The sequence below is a fragment of the Pinus tabuliformis genome, chromosome 1_1, assembly GCF_031772625.1.
Source record: "Pinus tabuliformis cultivar Carrire ecotype Pingquan chromosome 1_1, CPIR1, whole genome shotgun sequence".
Taxonomy (NCBI): domain Eukaryota; kingdom Viridiplantae; phylum Streptophyta; class Pinopsida; order Pinales; family Pinaceae; genus Pinus; species Pinus tabuliformis.
Window position 1 is genome coordinate 323,053,454 of NC_142297.1, and position 13,121 is coordinate 323,066,574.

Genomic DNA, 13,121 nt, shown 5'->3' on the forward strand with positions numbered 1-13,121 from the left:
ATTGTGATAGTGAAGGAGAGAACATAGCCTTTGAGGTCTATTGCCGTGTTGCTAATCCTCATCTCAGCATATGGTGAGCTCGTTCTACTTTGATTGAAAGAGATATCCATGAATTTGTGCAGAGGACACTGTACATTGCTGACAGTGGTATTGTGGGTGAAAGTTCTCACTAAGGGGAGAATGTGTGAAGGAGATAACTAGAGATGCTTTATTGGATAAAGTTACACATGAAAGGAAAAATCGTAATCATGCCAAAGGGATACCGCTGCAACATTATTCATTTAGAGGTTCTAGAGAGAACACTGTGCAAGTAAGATCGTTGAACCTGCAGAAATTGTGTTTGTTCAAAAGGTTTTGGTTGTAATACCACAACTTTCCAATGCTTTGTGATGTGCAGTGTAAGTTGGTTGGACTAGCGAACAAATGCCTTAAGTAATGCCTCATATGCTATGGTAAATGTAATTGTGTTTTCGCTGGAACATATGGTTATCCTCCAGGGGACTATGACTGCTACGCCAACTTGAAGGACTCCAAAAAGTGCACAACTCTTTCACACTCTTCTCTTCTCAATCTTGAAGTTTGGCAATTTTTGCACCATACTTTTCAAGAGATATAGAGAAGCTGGAAAAACTCATTGAAGAGAGCAAGCACTTGGTTGCATTTACTGGAGCTAGTATTTCTACTTCATGTGGCATTCCTAACTTTCATGGTCCCTCAGGAATTTTGACTCTTTAGAATGAAGCAAAACCACTTCCAAAAACATAAATTTCACTTCATCGAGCAATGTCAGGTCTTACGCATATGGCATTGGTCGAACTAGAGAAGGTTGGATTCTTGAAGTTTTTCATTAGTCATAACATAGATGGACTGCATCTGAGATCTAGTATACCAAGGGAGAAGCTTATTGAATTACATGGGAACTCCTTTAGAGAAATTTGTTCATATTGTGGAAAAGAGTATATACGGGACTTCGAAGTGGAGACTATAGGATTGAAAGAGACCGGACGACATTGTTCTGACCTAAATTGAGGGGGTAAAATCAAGGACACAGTTCTTGATTGGGAGGATGCATTGCCTCCAAAACAGATAGACCCTGTAGAGAAGCACTACAAAATTACAGATCTTGTAATATGTTTGGGAACTAGCCTTCAAATAACTCATGCTTGCAACTTACCTTTGAAATTAGTTCGAACTCGTGGCAAGATTGTAATTATTAATCTCCAGGCAACTCCAAAGGACAAGAAAGTTGCTTTGGTGATCCATGGTCAAGTGGACCAGGTCATTGCTAGTGTTATGAAGTGTTTAAATTTGAAAATACCTCCATTTGTTTGAGTGGATTGTGTTCATATAACTTTATCCTTTTCTTCAAAAAAAAGGGCCTTGAAGTGAAAACTTAGGATTCCAGGTGTGGATGGATTCAAGGCACCATTACCTTTTCTCAAATCTGTGGAGGTTAGTTTTCCAGATAGACCTGATCTCAAAATTGTTGTACTGAAGAAGCAACCCTTTTTACTAATAAGAGAGACTCTTAGATAAAAATCATTCATAATATCCATGAAACTTAATTTTGGCAAGGGTTATGGTTGTTCATCAGTTGAACTAGATTTCCCCATGGAATCCCAAGATGCAATGGAAGATTTTGATTATGGATTAGAAAATGTAATACAAAGTTTGAGGAATAGAGCTGTTGAGGTCTTCACATGTGGACATGTTTCTCCTATAGAGAGAAAATTAATATCAAAGTCCAGAAGAACATTTACCGATTATGCCATTGTCACAAGCCTAGTGAAGCATGAGTATATTGCATTGAAGCCAGTGGTCCTGACAAGTAATGGTATAACAATAAAGAGGTTCCTACTAGTTTCTACAAAGAGAATACCTTAATATAAGAACTTCCTAGATGGGAGTGCAGTTTATGGAAATGACATTAACCAGTTAAGAAAAGGAAGACATTCTTCAATGTCAAAAGCAAGCTATAGCATCTGTTTCTACAGTGCTTTCTATATCTACAGTGGAGGTTAGAATTCTTCTGCGTCACTTCAAGTGGAGTGTTAGTAAGGTCAATGATGAATGGTTTGAAAACGAGGAGAAGGTTAGAACGGATGTGGGATTATTGGAAAATCCTATTGTGGTGCTTAGACAATATGAAAAGGAGTTGTTATGTGAGATATGATTCGAGTTTTTCCCCGTAGCAGAATGAAGGTGGCTGATTGTGGCCATCACTATTGTAATGCGTGTTGGGTAGGCTACATTCATACTTCAGTAAATGATGGTTTTGGATGTCTTACTTTACGATGTCCAGACCCGTCATGTAGTGCTGCTGTGGGTGAAGATATGGTCCTTTCTTTAGTATCTGATGAAGATAGAACAAAGTATACATGGTATCTTTTGAGATCATATGTTGAGGACAATAGAAAGACCAAGTGGTGTCCAGCTCCTGGCTGTGAGTATGGTGTGGACTTTGTTATGGGAAGTGGCCCTTATGATGTTATCTGCAAATGCACACATAACTTTTGCTGGAATTTCTGTGAGGAAGCTCACCGCCCAGTAGACTGTGAAACAGTTGAAAAGTGGATCTTGAAGAATAGCACAGAATCAGAAAACATGAACTGGATATTGGCAAATTCAAAGCCTTGCCCAAAGTGTAAACGGCCAATTGAGAAAAATCAGGGTTGTATGCATATTACTTGTACACCTCCATGTAAATTCAAATTTTGCTGGCTATGCCTTGGTGCTTGGTCAGAGTATGGTGAATGCACAGGTGGTTTTTATGCATGCAATTGATATGAAACTACAAAATAGGAAGGAGTTTATGATGAGTCAGAATAGAGAGATGGCCAAAAATTCCTTGGAGAGATATACCCATTATTATGAGCAATGGGCAGACAAAACCAACATGGAAATTGATAGATGGGGCTTGTCGAGAAAGTCTTGCATTTGAAACAGCTCGATGTGAAGGAAATCCAAAAAATATTATTATGAGAGCAGAACAACTATATTCATCATTGAAACAAGATAAGACTAGAAGGCGAGCAAATAAAGTAAGAGCATTACAAATGGTAGCTAGAGAACATCCAAGGAGGGACAAAAACTGCAGATCGATCAAACAACTCCAAAATTCGTGCAGGTGCAAGGTGGCAGTCAAAAGGGCAGATTTTGTGGAATATGGTTCCACACCTGAAGGAGAAGATATAGTAATATTAATCCACTTGGAAAAATTTCACATAATTTGGGCTTTCAAAAACTACTTCACATGGTTCTTGGGATAGTTTGGGATTTTAGTTGCATATTAGTTTATAATATTGTTTTATGATAGGTTTTATTATCAATTTTATTTTATTATTTCCTATTTATGTTGAGGAAATAAAAATAGATTGTAATTTAGTATATATAGGATTATTTGTAAAAAATAGAGGTTCGATTTTGGCAGCAGAGAGGCTGCTTGGCACTGTGTAAAATTTCCTGAATATCATTTTAATAAAGCAGTTTTCTTCCCTTTGGACCTGAGATTCATCACGGTGATTAAATGTTCAGTATGTTTTTCTAATAAATTCATTTACACATTATGCTTTTCTGCTTTGTTTTAGCATTATCTAAGAGATATTTTAGGAATTCATCTATAATGATGCTCCTTTCATGATGATTTTGCTGTTAGTTGTAATGGTTGTCTTTGCAGAATTCATCCTTTGCTACATGCTCTGTTGAGCAACCTCGTGTTTCACTTTTGTCCAAAACTACTACAACAGATCCATCCCATGTTTGATGCCTGCAGGGAAGCGGGATTTTTCTCCTTTTTCCTTCTCTCATTTACATCTTTATCTGGCTAAACATGGCATTTAATTTGCCCCAAGGTTGCCGACAGAAACTAGCATCGACTCCATAGTCCAAATCATTCTTTCTCTTGTTGTTTTGACCCAAAACTTTTCAAACAAATCCCCGCACTCCATAACTACCCTAAGATTTTATTTATTGTAGCCACACTTTGTTGGCAAAGAGAGAGCCCTCTTTGGTCTGGTAGGGCTAGATGCCAAACCTAAAGCTTGCTCTGTGGTTACCTCAAAGTTGCCTTTTCTCAGCCTTGAGGTTCATTCTGAGTGATAACATATTAATGCTAGTGTTAGTGTCTTCACACTGCCATTAATGAACAAAATTTGCTCTTTTGCATCTCATGGTAGGAGTCCCATACTGCTAAGCCATTCTATTAGGTCATGGATTCACTGGTGGTAGAGTTTACATCCAGATTTTCTCCTCATACTTTGTACTTTCTGATCCTCCTTCATATTTCAGTCCTGGTTCATGATTTACTCTGCAGTTTATCTTATTAGATCTTAGGGTTTGGTGTCTTTAGGTTTTAGGGTTCTATCATTGTCAAATTCAATTATTTCATGGAAATAATTATCAGCAAGGATATGAGGAAACTAATAATCATTATTAAAATCATAATTTATCAGTTGAGAAGCTGAATGTAGTTCTCACCTCAAAACTTGTTTTGAGGTGAAAACAGAGTATTATTGTTTTTTTATCTTTCTTCATGATGTAATTTTATTGTTTCTATATGTAATATTTGTTCCCAAGCTCCTCCTAAGCTTGTGATGTTGCCAAGCATCCGCCACTGCAAAAATCAAGTGATTTTGAGCATCAGTTCACTTGCCAAGCAAAAGAAACAAGCATGAAAAACAGAGCATTGTAAAAGACAAATAGACATTATAAAAGTGGGTTTTCACAAACAAAAAATCAAAAGGTGAAACTATATAAACCCATCTTCCTATTTTTCATCCCATTGTGTCATTATTGAAGATTAAAGAGTCAAGAAGAGAGAAAAGGTCGATTTTCAAGTGTTATTGAGCAAACAAAGCAAAAGTCCTGCGTTTTTGGAGTTTTGGAGCAACGCGCACTTCTGAGAGGTGGCACTGTGCTTCTAAGAGGGGCGTTGCGCTTTTAGTCGGCGTTGTGCTTCTAGCCAATTTTCACAGTATAAAAATGCACAGGTGCTATGCTTTCAGGTCGGCGCTGCACTCCTGTAGGTGGCACTGCGCTTTGTCTAGTAGAGCCCCAAATCACCTCAAAACACCAATTTCACCTCAAATTTTCCAAGTTTACCTCTTTTTCAAGTAAGTACATCAAAATCTCTTGTGGTTTAGGGTTTTTACATCAAGTTTTTGTGATTTTTCACTCCCAAAATCTAAACCCTAGTTTCTAGGGAAAAACCCTAGTTTTTCTACAAATTGTCTCATGAATTGAAATCCTCACTCTACTATTGTTTTCTTACTCTATCCAATTTTTTTATTTTTCCCTAAACTCCACTCACACTCTCCCTAAACCCCACTCCCACATACATTCTCTCTAAACCCTATTCACACACAAATTTTCCCAAACCCCCTCATCCATACACTCTACCCATTCCATTCCTCCACATTAGTTATCCACAACTATCCATATATAACCATATTGTTCAAAGCCAAAGGAAAAAAATGGAAAGAGACAGTGATTATGAGTATGAAGAAGAGACACTTAGTGACAGCTCCATGGAGAGACATAGACAACAGAGGAAGCCCCATAAAGGAGGAAAAATCATCAGAGAGGAGCCCACTAGCTTGAGGGAATTACAGGCTTGCCCACTTGCAGTTTCTTGTTTCAGGCATCAAGCATGTTTTGAATTTTGTGAGATGGTGGAGAGAGTTTAGTTTCACCACGAGTTGGCCAGAATTTTTGTGACTCATTTGCATAACAATGAGGTGACACTTGCCGGAATAACCTTCACAATATCATCAACTGTCATTTCAGAGGCCACTAAAATTCCTAATGTGGGTGAAAAATGGTACAAGGGTCATGATCTTGATGAGGATTACTACGAGCCCTATATCAAGGCTAAATACAAAAATCAAGTGAAGAAGTTATTCCCCTTTAAGTTTTTGGAAAACAAGTATGTTCCTTTGATGAGGATTATTATCAAGTACTTCACTTGTGAAGGTGGGTTCTCCCAATTGTATGCCTATCATATTAGACTCCTCATGCATTTCACTAGAGTAAATATGTTGAATCTCCCTTACTTCATGTTTAGAAACATTGAGAAAATGGCACATATTGTATAGAGGAAATAATACCCCCAGTAGTTGAACAACATTTATCATTACTCTTTGATTAAAATCATTGTTCTACACTAGCTTAGCCTTCTTAACATTCCATGGGAGACTTTCATTGCTCATGAAATGTTCGAAGGTCCATAGATCCCTTCACCAGTGCATCAAGAAGAAGGTGGGCCTTATAGCCATGTATAAACAAGGGAAGTAGCCAAGGAAACCAAAACTGCTGAGGTGCCAGTATATTTAACATATCAGAGACGCACAAGGAGACTTTTTCTAGCTTCTAGGCAAGTTTTTTCTCCACAGGCTATGGAAGGGGCCTTGCCTTCATCATCAGCCCACAGACAAATGTTTGCTCCACAAGTTGTGGAAGGGGCTTTTCCTTCTACATCAACAAAACAGGGTCAGGTTGAGCAGTTGAGAAAAGGAAATGAAAAGATGCAAGAGGAAGATCTTGGTGATGAGCAGGAAAGAGATTTTGACCTTATTGAGCATGAGGAGCCACAACAGCACTTCAGTAATCATGGAAGTGGTATTATTGACTTGAAGGCTTAGGATGAAAACACCATCAAAGACCTCATCATTTAAGAGAGAAGCTGAAATACAATCCTTTGTGGACAACTTAGAGAGAGCCAAGTTTATTATGAAATATTTAGAGTAGGGAAACAAACAATTGAGTGACAAGCAAGTCCTCATGGAGCTGCAAACGATTAAAGCAAACAAGCAAATGGCTAAAGAGGCTCATGTCAAGTTGTTATGAAACCAGCTCAAGAAAAGATAGAAAGATAGATCAACGCCTTAGAATTTAGCCTCTTCCCAGGGGCAACCTCCTTTACATTACATAAATGAACAATTCTTGGATGATACAAATGAAAATACCTCCTTTCTATATATAGGAGTCTAAGGGGTGATAACATAATCAGAGCCGACATAAGAATAATAATGTAAGGGCACAATAATAACAATAGTGGGCTTCTATGGGGCACAATAGTAACAATATGGGCACTACATGAGTACATCAATATAATAAGTGGGTTATACTAATAACAATAAGGGGTTACAGTAGTAGTATAGGGGCCTAACATGCCCCTCTCCTTCAAAAACTGTTGTCCTCAACGCTTGAGTAGTTCTTGATGCTTCTGTATAAAATTCTTGTCCTCCCATGTGGAATATTCAATGGGTAAGTTCTTCCACTTGATGAGATACTCTGAAATTGATCGATTTCGTAGCTGTCGGGTTCTTGTTTCTATGATTGCTCCAGGTTCCAATATGATTTTTCCTTCCTCTTCAATTTCTGGCAATATTGCTTGAATTGGGATCTTTTGCAATTTTTGAATAAGTGGCCATACTTCTTCGTCCTTCTTCCATTCATCCCTTGCTTCGTTTATCCAATTTGGTTGGATAATATAAATAGCACAAAATAATGCTTCCACATCCTCATCCTTGAAGAGTCTTCCCATTCGGTAAGGTCGCCATTTTTTAAGTGCATGTAGTATTGCCAACATTTCCTTCTCATAAATAGCTTGCTTGAGATGTATCAGTAAAAATACCCAATCACCTACATCAAAACATTTTTCACTACGATGTTGATCTACCTGTTGTTTCATTTGATTTTGCACCGACGTGGCGTTATCCTTTAAAAGTTGGAGAACTTGTTGTTGATGCTCGATGTGATCTTTCTCTTCTTGAACCTTTTTCTTCTTGATATGTCCTTCTATCTTTTGAGGAGTGGAAATTTCTTCGAGTCCTTTACAAGATATGGTCGGATTCATTTCTTGATGCTCGATGTGATCTTTCACTTCTTGAACATTTTTGTTCTTGATGTGTCCTTCTATCTTGATAGTTTGAGGAGTGGTAATTTCGTCCACTGAATTACAAGATATGGTTGGATTCATTTCTTCTTTCTCGATGTGATCTTTCACCTCTTGCACCTTTTTCTTTTTGATATGTCCTTCTATCTTGAGAGTTTGAGGAGTGTTAATTCTTGCCAATGCTTTACAAGATATGGTCTGATTCATTTCTTCTTTCTCTGGGGTGGTGTCCTGGCGTATATCCTCTTCTTTTGATGTTTCTTGATCCTCTTCCTCCTCCTGTTCATATTCTAGTAAAATAATTTCTTCTCAGCACACCTATGACCTTTAGTGAATTTGCTATCACAATTGTAACAAAGCCCTTTTTCTCTTTTTTCTTCCAATTGTTGTGGTGTAACCCTTGTAGGTTGTGGAAGGCTGGGAGAAACAACACTTCCATCTTTATAGTTGTGAGGGGTATGCTTCCTGGTTTCCATAATTTTGCTTTCCATTATGTCACAAAGCCCTTTTACTCTTTCCAATTGTTGTGGTGTTGCTCTAAAGAAGGTGTTGCTCTTTGTATCCTCATAATGTGTTATCATTTCCTCCGTGAAAATTGACCACGTAACAAGTTTTTTACGAGAACAAAGCCCTGCATACCATAAAATTGATCCGGTTCTAAATATGAAGATGCAATACATACCTTTTGTAACAGTTGTACACCATGTAGATCAAAATATTGCTCCATCTGAAGTATCCAATTTACCGGATCCTTGCCATCAAACTTCCTCATCTTGCCTTTTATTGATTTTAGGAGCTCGACCTTGAAACCACTGTAACTCTGTACTTTCAAATCTTCTAGTTCTGAAATTGTGAATTATAGTAGCCCTCTGTGTCCTCTTTCTAATGCCACCAGTCTGAGCCAAATAGGATTCTCCAAGGAAGAGTTATGTGAAATCTCCCACAGTGACTTTCTTTTAGACTGGTTCAGCAGAGCGAACTTGTACGACGGGCCATGAGTCACTGTTTCAACCTTTGAATCTGAAACACACACACAAGAAACTAAAGTCCGTCCTCTTTCTGTACCTTCTTACGAAATTTCAATCCGATCCCCAGAGAGAAAGTTATGATGATTTTCCCCAGGTTACCTGTTTTGAATGTAATTCAGGAGTCTACAAAAAGACCAACTTCCTCAGATCATATCTCCGTAAATATCGTGCAAAAATCTCTGAAATTTGGGCCCACGGTTCAGCGCAATTTCTTCTCAAATGGGTTTTTTTTGTTATTTCTGAAACGTCACAGAAAAAAGTTATAGCGAAAATGCCACGATGACCTGTTTGGAGCAGCGAAACCATAGAATCCAAAGCTCTGATACCAAATGTTATGAAACCAGCTCAAGAAAAGATAGAAAGATAGATCAACGCCTTAGAATTCAGCCTCTTTGAGGGGGAAACCTCCTTTACATTACATAAATGAACAATTCTTGGATGATACAAATGAAAATACTTCCTTTCTATACATAGGAGTCTAAGGGGTGATAACATAATCAGAGTCGACATAAGAATAATAATGTAAGGGCACAATAATAACAATAATGGGCTTCTATGGGGCACAATAGTAACAATATGGGCACTACATGGGTACATCAATATAATAAGTGGGTTATACTAATAACAATAAGGGGTTACACTAGTAGTATATGGGCCTAACACAAGTTTACTCATATTGAGCAAGAAATTGAGAATGATAGGGAAACATGACTTGAGAGGATCAACATACATCTCGAAGGGCTGGTTGAGAAGGACAACAGGGATAAGAAGATGCTTCAACACATGGCCTACCATTACATGGCCTACAACAAAATCTGCAATATGAGGATTAGGAAGCTAAAAGCTAGGATGAGGAGAGCCTTAAAGGGAAAGAAAGAGCAAGATAGGTTGGAAATATTAGCTGAAGCCTCACTATCCCATCAAAGCAGCTGATGGTGGTGTCCCATGTGAAATTTGGGCAAGTTTTGGAGACTTTTTGCATCCTTCAAATTTTGAAATTTTCAACACAGAAAACTGACCCAGAAGCGCAATGCCGGTGTGGAGCATAAGATGGAAAAAAGCTTTTCATATTTGGATTTAGGAGGATGAGAACATGCACCTTGGAAATTTTTAGAAGTTTTGAAGCAAATCTGGGTCACCAAAACGTCCAAAAACTACCAAAAATGACCTTTCTACCTCATTTTGGACACACAAAATAAGTCTTGGGAGATTCAAGTTTGAGGGGGGAAATGACTCCAAATTCAAAAGTTAAACTTGTTCTAGAAGCTAGACTTGAATACCTTTCCAATGAGCTATCTTGAGCTCAATTTGGTTAAGGGTAAGGCCTCCAAAAGCAGGTGGAAAGTAGCGTTGCGCTTTTGACTAGTTTGCCTAGAAAATCAAAATTTCACCTGTTTTCACTGTAAATTCACTTTCTCTCTCCTCATGGATGATTTCACTGATGTAATTGATGACATGGCATGTAAATGTAATGGTAAATTGTCTTAGAAGGTAGATTCATTAGTTAGAGGTGGTTTTGAGGCTAATGAATTAGTTTCCATGCTTATAGAGGCAAGTAGTTTGACTGTCTATATTCTTGGTCCATGTTTGGAAATGGTTGTAATAGCCCCTCTTCTCATGGATTCGACCCTTGATGGTCAGGATGAGTGGTTTTGATGTCTATATTATGTATTTTCTTTGTCATTAGCAAGGGTTGGATTCACTTGGATGCTCTGAACAATATTGTACATCATTGTAAGCAGTTTGGCAAGGAAATTAAAAGGGTTTGTAGCTATTTTTATGGGATACTTGTGGTATGGTTCTTTTTCATAGTTTCTTATTCTCTTATCAATTTTTGACATGTTTTATGTATGCCACAATCTATTCCACTGCTTCTAACTGAATGATATCAAAATAGATAGGTAGAATTCATTGTTTACATTGCTCTACCTTGGGAAACCAGTCAGTACTTTATGTTTTCCTGTTGTTTGAGAAGGATAGATGATCTTCACATGCCCTCCTTAGCTCCTCACCAGTCTTAGACATCCCACCTCACTTTATTTCAAGTAGCAAAGCCTATACCTACCTTACCCCATAGAACACCCTACATTCTGACCTAATTTCCCAAATCCAAATTGCCTAGCTCCATATGATCTAGCACAAAACCAACAAAATCAATCAAAACCCTAGAGTTACTATACCTAGCATAAAATCTTGATTCATGATCTAGTCATTTCAACCAAGATTCATAAGGAGAGAACCCTCTCCCGACCTCGTAGGGCTAGCTACCAAGTTAAGCTTGGTTTGTGGTTATCCTTGGATTGCCTTCCTTCAGACTGAGGTCAATCTAGGCTCTAACAACACAAATGAACAATTCTCAGATAATACAAATGACTAAACCTACATTCTATATATAGGAGTCTAAGGGGTCACAATATAATCAAGCCAACATAACAGTAATAACATAAGGGCACAACAATAACAATAGTGGGTTTCTATGGGGCACACTAATAACAATATGGGGACAATAGGGGCACAATAATAACAATAAGGGATACAATGACAATAGTAATGGGGAATCACTAGTATTAGAGGGACCTAACATGCCCTTCTCCTTCCACAAAGCATTGTCCTCAACGCTTGAGTAGTTCTAGATGCTTCTGTATAAATTTATCATCTTCCCATGTGGAATATTTTGCGGATAAGTTCTTCCACTTGATGAGATACTCTGAAATTGATCGATTTCATAGCTGTCGAGTTCTTGTTTCTGTGACTGCTTTCGATAGCTCCAGTTTGTATGCGATAGTACCAATCTTTTGCAACACCTTGTATGGACCATAATACTTTGGTGATAATTTATTATCATTCTTAGCTTTCATGAGGGACATTTGTTTATATGGTTGTAATCGTAGGAATACCCAGTCACCTACATCAAAACTTCTTTCGCTGCAATTTTTATCTACATGTTGTTTCATTCTATACCACGCCAATGTGAGGTTATCCTTTAAGAGTTGGAGAACTTGTTGTTGATGCTCAATGTGATGTTCCACTGCTTGAACCTTAGAATTTTCACTTAAATATGATGTGATGGATGGTTAATGATATCCATAAAGTGGCATAAATGGGGTAATTTTTGCTGCAGTATGAAAGGAAGTGTTATACCACCATTCAGCCAGAGGCAACCATTTGACCCATTGTGTTTGTTTATTAGATACAAAGAAATGACGATATCCTTCCAAACATTTGTTTACTATCTCATTTTTCCCATCAGATTGAGGACGATAAGATGAGCCATGACCTAACTGTGTAACGAGACAAGAAAATAATTTTGTCCAAAAATTTTCAGTGAAAATGGGATCTTTGTCGCTTACAATAATCTTTGGGTTTCCATGTAGCTTTTGAATTGTTTCCATAAATGCAGTAGAAACTGTACTGGCTTTAAATGGATGCAATAATGCACATCATCCGAATGGGATCCATAAAATACTATCAAAGAACCATGACTATATCAGGTCGGGACAAATCTCTAAAGAATTTACAACCGCGATCAAAAAACACCACTGAACTAGTGGCAATGGCAGCCAGTGTGGAACGACGAGGACCTCGGTCAAAGCGTGCTGACCGAGGCCCATGCAGACTGCGAAGGAGGTCAAAGTAGCCCCTAGGAGCCCTGGATCGGGAAAATGAGGTTGATTTTGATGTGTGATTAGTGCTTAGTGCTAATCGCGCATCGCTGGGCGAACAGGGCCAAAATGGAGGAGCCTCGAGCAATCGGCCACGTCAGGAGCCGGAGAACCACGGGCAAAAAGCAAAAAAGTGATAAAGGACAAGGCAGGACCCGCGCTCCAAAAAACCAGCAGTATTGATTGAGGTGCCCTCAAACGATAAGCGGTTCTGGAGAAATTGGAGCGATCCCATACATCGATTAACACATGGCAAGCAAAGGTGAGAGAAAACTGCCGTAGATCGCGCACTATCCGTCGGGCAAGTCAACGGCGCGAAACTTGCATATGATGTTGGATCTGGGGGAGCCAGATCGGATGGCTAAGATCGCGCCTGATGGAGGTAGTAGAATCGATGAAGGAACATGCCGTGTTTTAGGGGGATTTGGAATCCATTTGACCGCCATGGTGGAGGAAAAGCACATCCATGACGTAACTGAAGAAATGAACCAAAAAAGTAGGCTGGCACTATTTAGAGGAGGACATGTGGCTACTCCC

At 38.5% G+C, this 13,121-nt stretch overlaps 2 pseudogenes; both read left to right on the top strand.

Annotated features, from left to right (window-relative positions):
* Positions 1-618: 618 nt before the first annotated feature.
* On the top strand, positions 619-6,638 carry LOC149212850 (NAD-dependent protein deacetylase SRT1 pseudogene; annotated as a pseudogene).
* Positions 1,901-2,941, top strand: LOC149212851 (putative E3 ubiquitin-protein ligase ARI8 pseudogene; annotated as a pseudogene).
* Positions 6,639-13,121: the final 6,483 nt, after the last annotated feature.